The sequence below is a fragment of the Balaenoptera borealis genome (assembly GCF_965194805.1).
Source record: "Balaenoptera borealis genome assembly, chromosome: 11".
Lineage (NCBI taxonomy): Eukaryota > Metazoa > Chordata > Mammalia > Artiodactyla > Balaenopteridae > Balaenoptera > Balaenoptera borealis.
Window position 1 is genome coordinate 110,360,438 of NC_138868.1, and position 10,454 is coordinate 110,370,891.

Sequence of the window (10,454 nt, forward strand, 5' to 3'; positions counted from 1 at the left end):
TAAAAAAGTGGATTATAACCTGCTTGCTCACTGTATTTCCCTCACTTTAGAAAAATGTGTGTAGACGGGGGCCACTCACATGCATCACAGGTATACCCCTTGTAGCCTTTGAACGCGGTCCTATAGCTGCACATCACTATCTCCCTCGCGACACTGTTAGTAACTCCAACATAGTTTTCTTTTTAATTTCTGCATTTCTAAGCACCTAGTGCATGCCAGGCCAGCAGGAGACGCTCTACAAATGCTTGCTGAGCGACCGAACATCCTCTATCCCATATCACACTCCGCATTGTACAGCTATTCCATTTTCTCAAGAAAAGTGGTCCAGGTTGATACTTAACTCTACATCGCTCTGCTTGTTTTTCAACACGAATGGTTCATATCCAATTTTATAAGAATGTGGAAACTCATGCTCCTTCATGACACATTGGGTCCCAGATTATCAGCACCCAAGACCCAGGCCCTTCTGGGTCCCTAGGGTCCCAGATTATCAGCAACCAAGACCCAGGCCCTTCTCCGGCATCATGTCCAATGAGGTGGGTGGGACAAGAGAGCTTTCCCAGTCTCCAAACCAGATTATAATCTCCTGAAGTGGGCTTTCCTAAGCTGGACTCAACAATGACAGGATATGGCAGAGAAGGCCAGTCAGACCAGACCCATTTACAGATCAGATCCTTGATTCTAAACACAGGTACCCGATCTATCACTGTGGATCTAGAGGCAGGCAGTGCTGGTCTGTCCTGTGTACTGCTGGCACCAAATATTTGCCTGGAACATAATAGGCACTCAATAAATGCTTGTGGAAATATGAGGAAACAAACCAACAAGTAACTTATTTAAGAGGAAAAATGGCAAGTGGAACTGAAATGCCATAAACAAAGATCTGAGCAAAGGCCCAAACGTAAGCTGTCAGTGTAGAAGTAGTAACAGGTGAAATACCACAACTGAGCAGTGTGAAGACCTGGCAGCAGGTGCCAGGGATGCAAATCTGCTGAACATGGGCAACTAAGGCTGCAGGCTAAACTCTCTTTGAAGCTGAGGTTCAAGGGCAGTATCTATAGCCGCTAGATTGAGGTTCCCCAGCCCTGAATACCCTCAGCAAGGCTGGTTTGACACTGTCTCAGATAAAGCCTGGCACACGATTCCAGATGTTTCTTCCACTTAAGGTTAGAACTGGGCATAAAATATGGAGGTGGACTGTTCTCAGAAATGTGGCTGAAGGAGGACATTATCTGCTGGGATTAGGAAAAAGCAGAAATAAGAGGGAAGCAGGCACACCATTAAAGGGACTATTTCGTACATCTTGTAGACGGAGAGGTCCACCCAGACAGAAGAAATCAGCTTCAAACGCAGTTTAAAAAGCTGATTCTTTTTCTAGGTTTAACAGCTACAGAGATAAGAAATATATGACTGTATAGCATGAGCCTGACCTAGTCATCTATCTGGGTGCTGGAGTGCTTGCTAGTGGGTGGTATGTTGACGAAGCCAGGGTTTGATATAAGGGATGTTCAAACAATCTTGCCAAGAAGGCGGCTAGTAACTCAGCTACATTTTTCTACTAAAGTATTAGAACCTTTGGAAATTGGTTCCGCTCTTTTCTTTTTTTTTAGATTGCAAAATTGGATCTTTTTTTAGTTCCTTTCAGGAGAAGGGAGAAATATTTATGAAGCTTATTAGCGAGCAGACAGCACTTTACCTGATAAATATAAACTATTCTCGAGCCTCCCAGGGTCTCCTTTACTATCTCCCAGAGGAACAGAGCAGGGTTTTTACACATTAAAATAAATCTTCAGTGCTTTATCACCACGCGCCCTGAAGGGGTTGAATGCAGTGTCAAGAAAATTATTCAGAGATTTTTCTTCTCCACTCACAGTAGCCTTAATGTAGTGTATCCTCACGTCTGCTATTTCTTTTCTGAGAAAAGCCGGAATAAATGCAAGTCAGGAAGCATTACACGGAAAGCTTATTTGCTTGGACATATGATCATGGTGAGGCCATGGATCCACCTCTCTTTGCCAGAATATATTCTAAGGAGAGGCTCAAGCTGCCTCGTATTCCCAGGCCCTGGTTGGGGATGGCTGGCCCGGCTACAGGAAGCCACATGCTCTGGACAATCGAGAGCCTTTCTTCTACCTAAAAACCAGAATAATGTGGCAGGTATATGCCTGCTGGTATGTTTACCTTGAATCACCCAGATAATTGCTTTAATTCTGCATTTCACTTCCTTAACACAGATCTATTCGTGGAAAGGTTTTGGAGGGGCTTGTTTAAATCTGGATTTTAAAGAAAACAACAATTTTCCGAAGCATCACTCATCCGCAGACAATTTAGAAAAATTTTATTAAAAGAATAATAATAAAAGCACTTACATCGACCCTAAAAATACGAATATGACAAACAGGTAACTGTGTGTGCTCATTTGCATACACAATCAGGCATTGATGGGAGAATATGCCCAATTGTGCATGCAGAGGAAGGTTTCATTTGGGGACACCTGTCTCCTGGGGGTCTGTTTTCAACATGCAGCTTTTTGTACATGCACCATTTTGGCTTCCTTTTCCTTAAATGTGAATGCGGTCTGAAAGCTGCGAGCTCCAGTTCTGTTTCTGTTTGGGGAGATTCTAAGTGATGACTTGGCATCTTCATTGTCTTGTAAACTTTGCTTTGGCTTCCAAGGGCAGTAGGGTGGGGTGACTACAAGAAATGTTAGGAGTCTCAAGAAAGTGCTGCTGGTTGACAGCAAAGATGATCTTGCTGGATAAAATCAATTTGGATGACAGCACAGTCTGAGATCTTTCTTGAAGTTGATTTTATCAAGATAATAGATTAAGTATGTCTGACAGCTAGATTTTGGTCAACACGTTTTATTATTTTGTCAATTTCTCTGCTAGGCAAGACCTACATTATGAAGTCTTGCTTCTTTTCTTTTAAATAAAATTCCATTTTAGAAAGAAAAAAAATCATGAAAAAATATACTGGAAGAAAAAATGAGTCACTTTTCTTTCCAAATCATGCGCTTCAGAGAAGACTTTTCACATTAACCATTAATCATTCCTGAGCCTTATCAGCATTTAACTAAAGTTTGCGTGTGTGTGTGTGTGTGTGTGTGTGTGTGTGTGTGTGTGTGTGTGTGTGTTCCCTCCTCAAGAACAAGGCATGTGAGAATGGATTGGAAATAAATTAAGCGTTCTTAGGACTTTGCAAATCTACACTAGTTTTCATTTTGCAATGACAGGATCTGTTTTATTACGTTTGTAAAATAAGCAGACCCCATGGTTTTAGACAGGGGCATCTGGGTTTTCTGTATCTACAGATGTTTAGAGGGAGGAGGGCTTCTAATCAATTGTTCGTCACTATCCTACACCCAAATACTGATCTGAAAAAGGGCTCCATACTGCAGTACTTGAGTGCAGTGTTTCTCTCTCAGAGTTAAAAATGACGCTGGATAAATACAGCCTTTTGGATCTTAAAACCATTGCGATCTCCAGCAAAATGTTCGTCTTTGAACACGAGCTTCTCTGCAGACAATCTTATATACGTGTAAGAGGGTATTATATTCTTAACTTGCACATTAACCTGAATTAGAATTTTATGTTCTGGCCCTGAGTGTATGGCCCCGGTTAATCCTCACTAAGAAGTTGGGTGAGAGTAGAAAAAAATGATTTAGTTCTCTGGAAACCGGTTTGGACATCTTTAGTGATGAGGAGGCAGGACTAACTAATCATCGAGGTCCAGAGCGAATACTCCATCAGCCTGTTCCAAGTATGATCCCACTCTTGAATCAAGCAACAGGGCATAGGTCCAAGAATGACAATAATATTTAAGTTTGGATCTCCTTGTGTCTTGTTTTATTTTAGAAATGTAATGAGAACTCAAAAACATATTAAGTTATTTAGGAGCTTTGTATGTCCATCATGCAGTGACTTTCATGTTTGCGGACGCTCTTTGTATAACATTCACGTGTAATTAAGGTTGTCATTGTTGCTTACCTACTCAATAGCTCTTCCAACCAGCACCGATTGCTAACAACCTTCTTCCTGTATGACAGAGACCACCTTCCTCTAAAGAGCCTCAAATACCAGAAACTCATTTTCTGAGCCTCTCTTGCAGTGGGCAGGACGTGGCAGACCATCAAATCTTAATTTTAATTAGCAGGGTCTGAGGGTAAGTTCGAGGCAGTATATCTAGAGAAACTTCCCCTCCTTAATGAAAATGGACATAAGAGAAAATCCTCCTTCTTTTTTCTTCTCCTAAATATTGCTGTGTCCCCATGTTTGTCTGCAAATCCCAACACCACTTTTTAATTCTGATGGTTCAAACCTGACGACCAAACCCACATACTGAGAAAAGACAGAGTCTGGGTCCTGAGACTACGATGTAGTCCTGATTTCCATGCATCTTCTGACTTCTCCTGTGAGATAATACATGTCTTTATTGTTTACATCCCTTTGAACTGATGTGGGGGAGGAGATGCTTCTTCACCATTACCGATTTCCCTTTTATCTGAGTGACCCTGTTGGCCTTTCTCAGAGCTTCCAAAACACCTGTCACCACCAGGGGAGGAGGAATATCTTAATCTGATGAGTGATTTTGGAAAGATAAAGTAGGACATATCAGCCTTTTCCTTTCTTTTGGGAGTGGACCTTTGCACAGAGGTCCTGCACTGTGCAATGGGAGAGGCCAGGCCTGGCCCGGGGTGGGGGGTGGGGGGGGGTGGGGCTGGAGTTTCCAAGCATTCCCTGCAAATGTGGATATGGACTGCTAATACTTACATTCAGTACCGGAATGCCCATTTGCCTGAAGATATAAACCACATTATCTACGGTCAATTTTTATCAGAAATATCAGAAAGGAAGGTGCTATTTTTATCTCCATCTTCTCCTTGTCTGACTTTTAAGTTTTCCTGAAGTTGGCCAGGACAAAGAGACATTACTAATAGCCCTCCTTAAACACCAAGAGTCGGTGTTTTGTTACTTACAGCAGAAAACAATTTATGTTGTTTATACAGATTTTCTGATTAGATTAGGACCAACTTTATAGCTGGGACAAGGCCATTTCCTTAGGTTTTCCTGTCATCCGAGCTCAGAGCTCAGCGTCCAGCTCACACATAATTCTGGTTGCTGATGAACTGACTTACTTGTCATGAAGGCTCTGGAAATAAATTCAACATCTTAGATGTTTTTCAATATGGTGAGAACATCGTTCGTTAGGTATTTGGTAGATGTATGAAGAAGGCTGAATAGTTATGCTTCTTTATATCCTCTGGTGGTGAAACTCCTCCTGGCCCATCTGAACAGTTGGAAGGCGTCCAGAGTTGAACAATAGCTCGGCTAAAGGAAAGACTTACACGGAGGGATGGAGATGGTGAGATTTGCATAGTTTGGCTAAGTGACAGCTGAGAGGCAGTTACGACAGTAGATATATGTTTCACATACTAAGAAGAATGATTACCCAAGCCTGCTGAAGGGGGGAAGCAGAAAAAGACAGAAAGAAAGAGATACATTCAGGCTGAATATCATGGAATCGTTCAGGAGGAGACTTCTCTGAGGCTAGGATGTCTTGTCCTAGAGATAGAACGGCGCACTGAAAATAATATAGCCTCAGAGAGAGACAGACCTCCATTTAAGTCCCAGCTCTATTACTTAAAAGATATCTGACCTTACAAAGATGACTTTGTCTTTCTGAATATCAATGTTCTCATCTTTAACACGGACATGGTATTCATTACCTGCTCTTCTTAGGTTGCAGAGTTGTGAAGGTCTAATGAGTTAATGAATGCAAAGGAAAATTTATAATCATAAAGAAGTATATAAATGTCATAGATTGCTTTGATGGCAGGTCCACAAATTTATGATCTCATCCCACCCTTTCTTCACCCTCTCCCCAAACCCCACCAGCAAAGCTGCTCGAATGGGACTCAGAGTGTCCCTCAGGGGCCTCCAAGAAACTGTCCACATCTCTACCTGGCACAATCATGCCAGGATTCCCTTCTGTTGTGTTCAGCTGGACCCAGATTCCGTATCCTGGGGATGTTTACAGGAGGGACTCATTCTGGGTGGAAATCATTCTAACAGCCCCGCCCAGATAGATAAGCATGACTGTCCCATGTTCATTTCCAGAGACGTGCTTTGTCACCAAACTGTAAACCTGAACAAACATTATGATTGAGTGCCCTCCTGTAAACAGACCTTCAGCATCTCAAAGATGAGCTGGTGTTAACAGAAAAAAAACAACAGCAACAGTATTGATTCAACCTGTGCTCTTAACAAATATTCTATGATAGATTTCCCTATGTTTTAATGCTAGACATTACGTTTTATGCTTTTAAATACAGTTCTTTCCCTTCTTAGTCTACTGATTTTTTAATACTTTTGCCATAGGGTAATTATTTAATAAACAGAGTCAAATATGAATATTTATTTCCTTTTTAAACTAGTTTTTAGGTTTCTTCTCTTGGGTTAAAAAATATGCACCCTAAAACTAGAGAGATATATATAGTCTAGGCATACATATTCATAAATTTTCCTTTGAGGTTATTTTGTTATTTTAACATTTAAGTATTTAATCCATTTTTTAAATTCAGCTAGATTACTTTATGGAGATAAAATTTACATATCATAGACCTTAAGTGTATAACTTGATGCATTTTGAAAAAGTTATATTCTTAGGTAACAACCGTCTAAAACAAGTAATGAATATTTCCTTATAAAGTTCCCTCATAACTTTCTTGCATTAGCAGTCAGTATTTTGATTTCTATCACCATAGATTAGTTTTACCCATTTGAGTGTCATCTATATGGCCTCATAGAAAATATGCCTATTGCGTCTGACTTTTTACTTAACCTAATGCTTCTGAAATTTTTCTAGATGAGGTATATACTGATAGTTCATTCTTTGTTAATTTTTTGCTGAGTAGTATTTCATTGTATGAACATATCACAATTTGTTTATCCATTCTCCAATTAATGTATATTTGGTTTGTTTCCAGATTTTTGTTATAATGAATGAAGCTGTTATAAACATTTTTATGCAAGTCTCTTTGTGGACGTATGTTTTTGTTTCTCTCGGGTAAATACCAAGGAGTGGAATTGCTGGGTCATGAAAGAGATGCATGCTGAAATTTATAAGAAACTACCAAATGTTTTAAAAAGCACTGTACTTTTATATACTCTCACCAGCAATGCATGAGCATTGCAATACCTCTACATCCTCACCAACACTTGGTGTTGCTAGTCTCTTTACTCTCTGCCAAGCGAGTAGGTGTCTAGTGGTGTATTCCCTCAACTCAGAGAACACACGCATGCATACGTACACACACATGTCCTTTTTACTTATCGTTGTAACATACACATTCTCTCATATTTACAAATGTTCTTTACAAGCACAAGGACTATACATAAGCCATCACCTCTCTACGAATCAGAATAACAAGTTTTCTACTATCATAAATAACAGCATGATGAACATCTTTAAACATTGACATTTGGGTTTTAGTCATTGCTTTAGTCAAAATTCACAGGTGTGTAATCACCACCTTAAAGAATAAAACTGTTTCAATGGTCTTGGGTACAAATTGCAAATTGCTTTCTAAATTAATTTACACCCTGATAACCTCTGACAGTGACTTTTTTTTACCATAACTGTCCCACAATTTTTTAATGTCAGTGTAATAATTGAAAAATGGCATTTTACTGTGTAATATCTTCCTAAGTGAATTAGTTTATTTTTGTGTACAAACTTGTGTTAATAATTTCTTATCCTCTTAAAATATCTATTTTTTTTATCTATTAGTGCCTTTTATTTTCCTTAAATCAATTATCGTTGCCTATTTAGAGAATAATGATATTAACCTTATGCTTGACATAGTTGCAGTCAATAATTTTTCCAGTTTTCTTAACTGTTTTATTTTGCTTTAAATAGAACAACTTTCTACAGAGCAAAGATGACAAGATGACATAAACTGAAGAATGTGATGAACCCAATGCTGTACCTGGGGCCAATTAAGAAAAAGCAAAAGAAAGCGCAAACAAAAATAATCATTTTTAGGTGTTTCTGACATTTAAAAAGGATTTTGTTGGTGTAATTTTTAAAAATGTGGTTATGTAGCAGCGTTTTGTTACTAATTTTTAAATTATCTTCAGAGTAATCCCCGTTTTTAAGACATCACTAATGCAGATAAAACTACACTAAAGATTAAATATAAGTTAGCTGATCCTGTTTAAGGGCATGTCTGTATACAGGCATAACTCGTGTTACTGCACTTCAGTTTATTCTGATTTGCAGATACTGTGTTTTTCACAAACTGAAGGTCTGTGGCAACTCTGCTCCGGTGACATTTTTCCAAACAGCATCTGTTCACTTCGTGTCTCTGTGTCACATTTTGGTAAGTCTCACATTTCAAACTTTTTCATGATTATTTTTCGTGATTATTATATTTGTTATGGGATCTGTGATCTGTGATCTTTGATGTTACTCCTACGACTCACTGAAGGCTCAGATGATGGTTAGCATTTTTTAGCAATAAAATATTTTAAATTAAGGTATGTACTTTTTTAGACATAATGCTATTAAACTATACTTAACAGACTACAGTATGGTGCAAGCATAACTTTTATGTGCACTGGGACGCAAAAACATTTGTGTGACTCGCTTTATTGCGATATTTGCTTTTTGGTGGTCTGGAATCAAACCCCCTAACATCTCCAAGGTTGCCTGCAGTACAAGTGGCAAGTGAAAGCAATGATTTAGACATGTAAACTCTCATAGGTATTCATGACCTTCTTCTGGTCAGTTAGGTTACATAGACAAGCCAAGGGTTATCAACTGCATTCAGTGTGTTGTTTCAGGCAGGTACCTGGGACTTGTTTTGATCAGGTATGGTAACACACAGAGACATGAAAATGACTGTCTTGAGGGAAGAAGTTTCTTATACTTACAGATTCTTAGAAACAGGGGGCAGAGCACAGCACAGAGGCCACATGGGGCAGGACCAGGGCAGCTCAGGAGCAGAGCGAGTGGGGAAAATGTGGGCAAGAGCCTTTGTAGTGGTTTCCGTGGGAAGGTCAAGGCAAGGCAGGGCATGCAGGTTCAGGATTGGCTAGTTTAAAAAATTTCTGTAGGATCTGGAGTGTAGATACTGTCCTAGTTGCCTGGTCCCTGGCCCTAGGGTGAGTAGGGCAGGTACAGAGTGGCCCTAAGTAGGAAACCCTGAGAAAGGAAGTGGTGGGGAGCTTGGGCTCTGGATAGGTTTGTTTGCGTATGGAAGGTATGCTTGCTTGCTGCCCAGTTGGTTACTATCCTGGAAAATGGTTAGTCTTGGGAAGGGCAGTCCCTCCAGGGCCAGCAAGGCTCTAGATGCCAAGCATCAGAATACAGAAAATATAGACAGAGTTATTAATACATATGTTAACAGAAACACCCTTCTCTTGGGAGTTTGGGATTAGCAGGTGCAAACTATCATATATAGGATGGATAAACCACAGTCCTACTGTAGAGTACAGGGAACTATATTCAATACCCTGTGATAAACCATAATGGAAAAGAATGAAAAAGAATGTGTGTGTGTATATATATATGTATATGTGTGTGTGTATATATATATATATATATATATATCTTTGCTGTACAGCAGAAATTAACACAGCATTGTAAATCGACTATATTTCAACAAAATTAAAAAAAAAACCAATATGGAGGTTCCTTAAAAAACTTAAAATAGAATTACCATATGATCCAGCAATCCCACTACTGGGCATATACCCAGAGAAAAACGTAATTCAAAAAGACACATGCACCCCAATGTTCATTGCAGCACTATTTACAATAGCCAGGTCATGGAAGCAACCTAAATGCCCATCGACAGACGAATGGATAAAGAAGTTGTGGTACATATATAAAATGGAATATTACTCAGCCATAAAAAGGAACAAAATTGAGTCATTTGTTGAGACGTGGATGGATCTAGAGACTGTCATACAGAGTGAAGTAAGTCAGAAAGAGAAAAACAAATATCGTATATTAACGCATGTATGTGGAACCTAGAAAAATGGTACAGATGAACCGGTTCGCAGGGCAGAAGTTGAGACACAGATGTAGAGAACAAACATATGGACACCAAGGGGGGAAAAACCACGGTGGGGTGGGGATGGTGGTGTGCTGAATTGGGCGCTTGGGATTGACATGTATACACTGATGTGTATAAAATTGATGACTGATTAAAAAAAAAAAACTTGTCAAATTTCTTTATATTGCAAATAGAATTTGAAAAATATTCTTTTCCACACAGTTTCCAAATACTACAATTATTCTTTTCTCCTAAACTTCTTATCCAAACAATTGTACACTCCAATCTCTTTTCCCTTCGGAATGTACCCTACATTTCCTCTCTCTCCCTCCCTTCTATGCTCACCTCTCTTTCAATCTCTCCTTACTTTTGTCACAGTGACAGCAATGCC

At 39.4% G+C, this 10,454-nt stretch overlaps 1 protein-coding gene across 7 annotated transcripts in view; it reads right to left on the bottom strand.

The window, feature by feature from the left end:
- Positions 1-10,454, bottom strand: part of OPCML (opioid binding protein/cell adhesion molecule like) — a 1,243,265-nt gene that overhangs the window by 188,466 nt on the left and 1,044,345 nt on the right. The gene's annotated exons all lie outside the window — the stretch shown is intronic.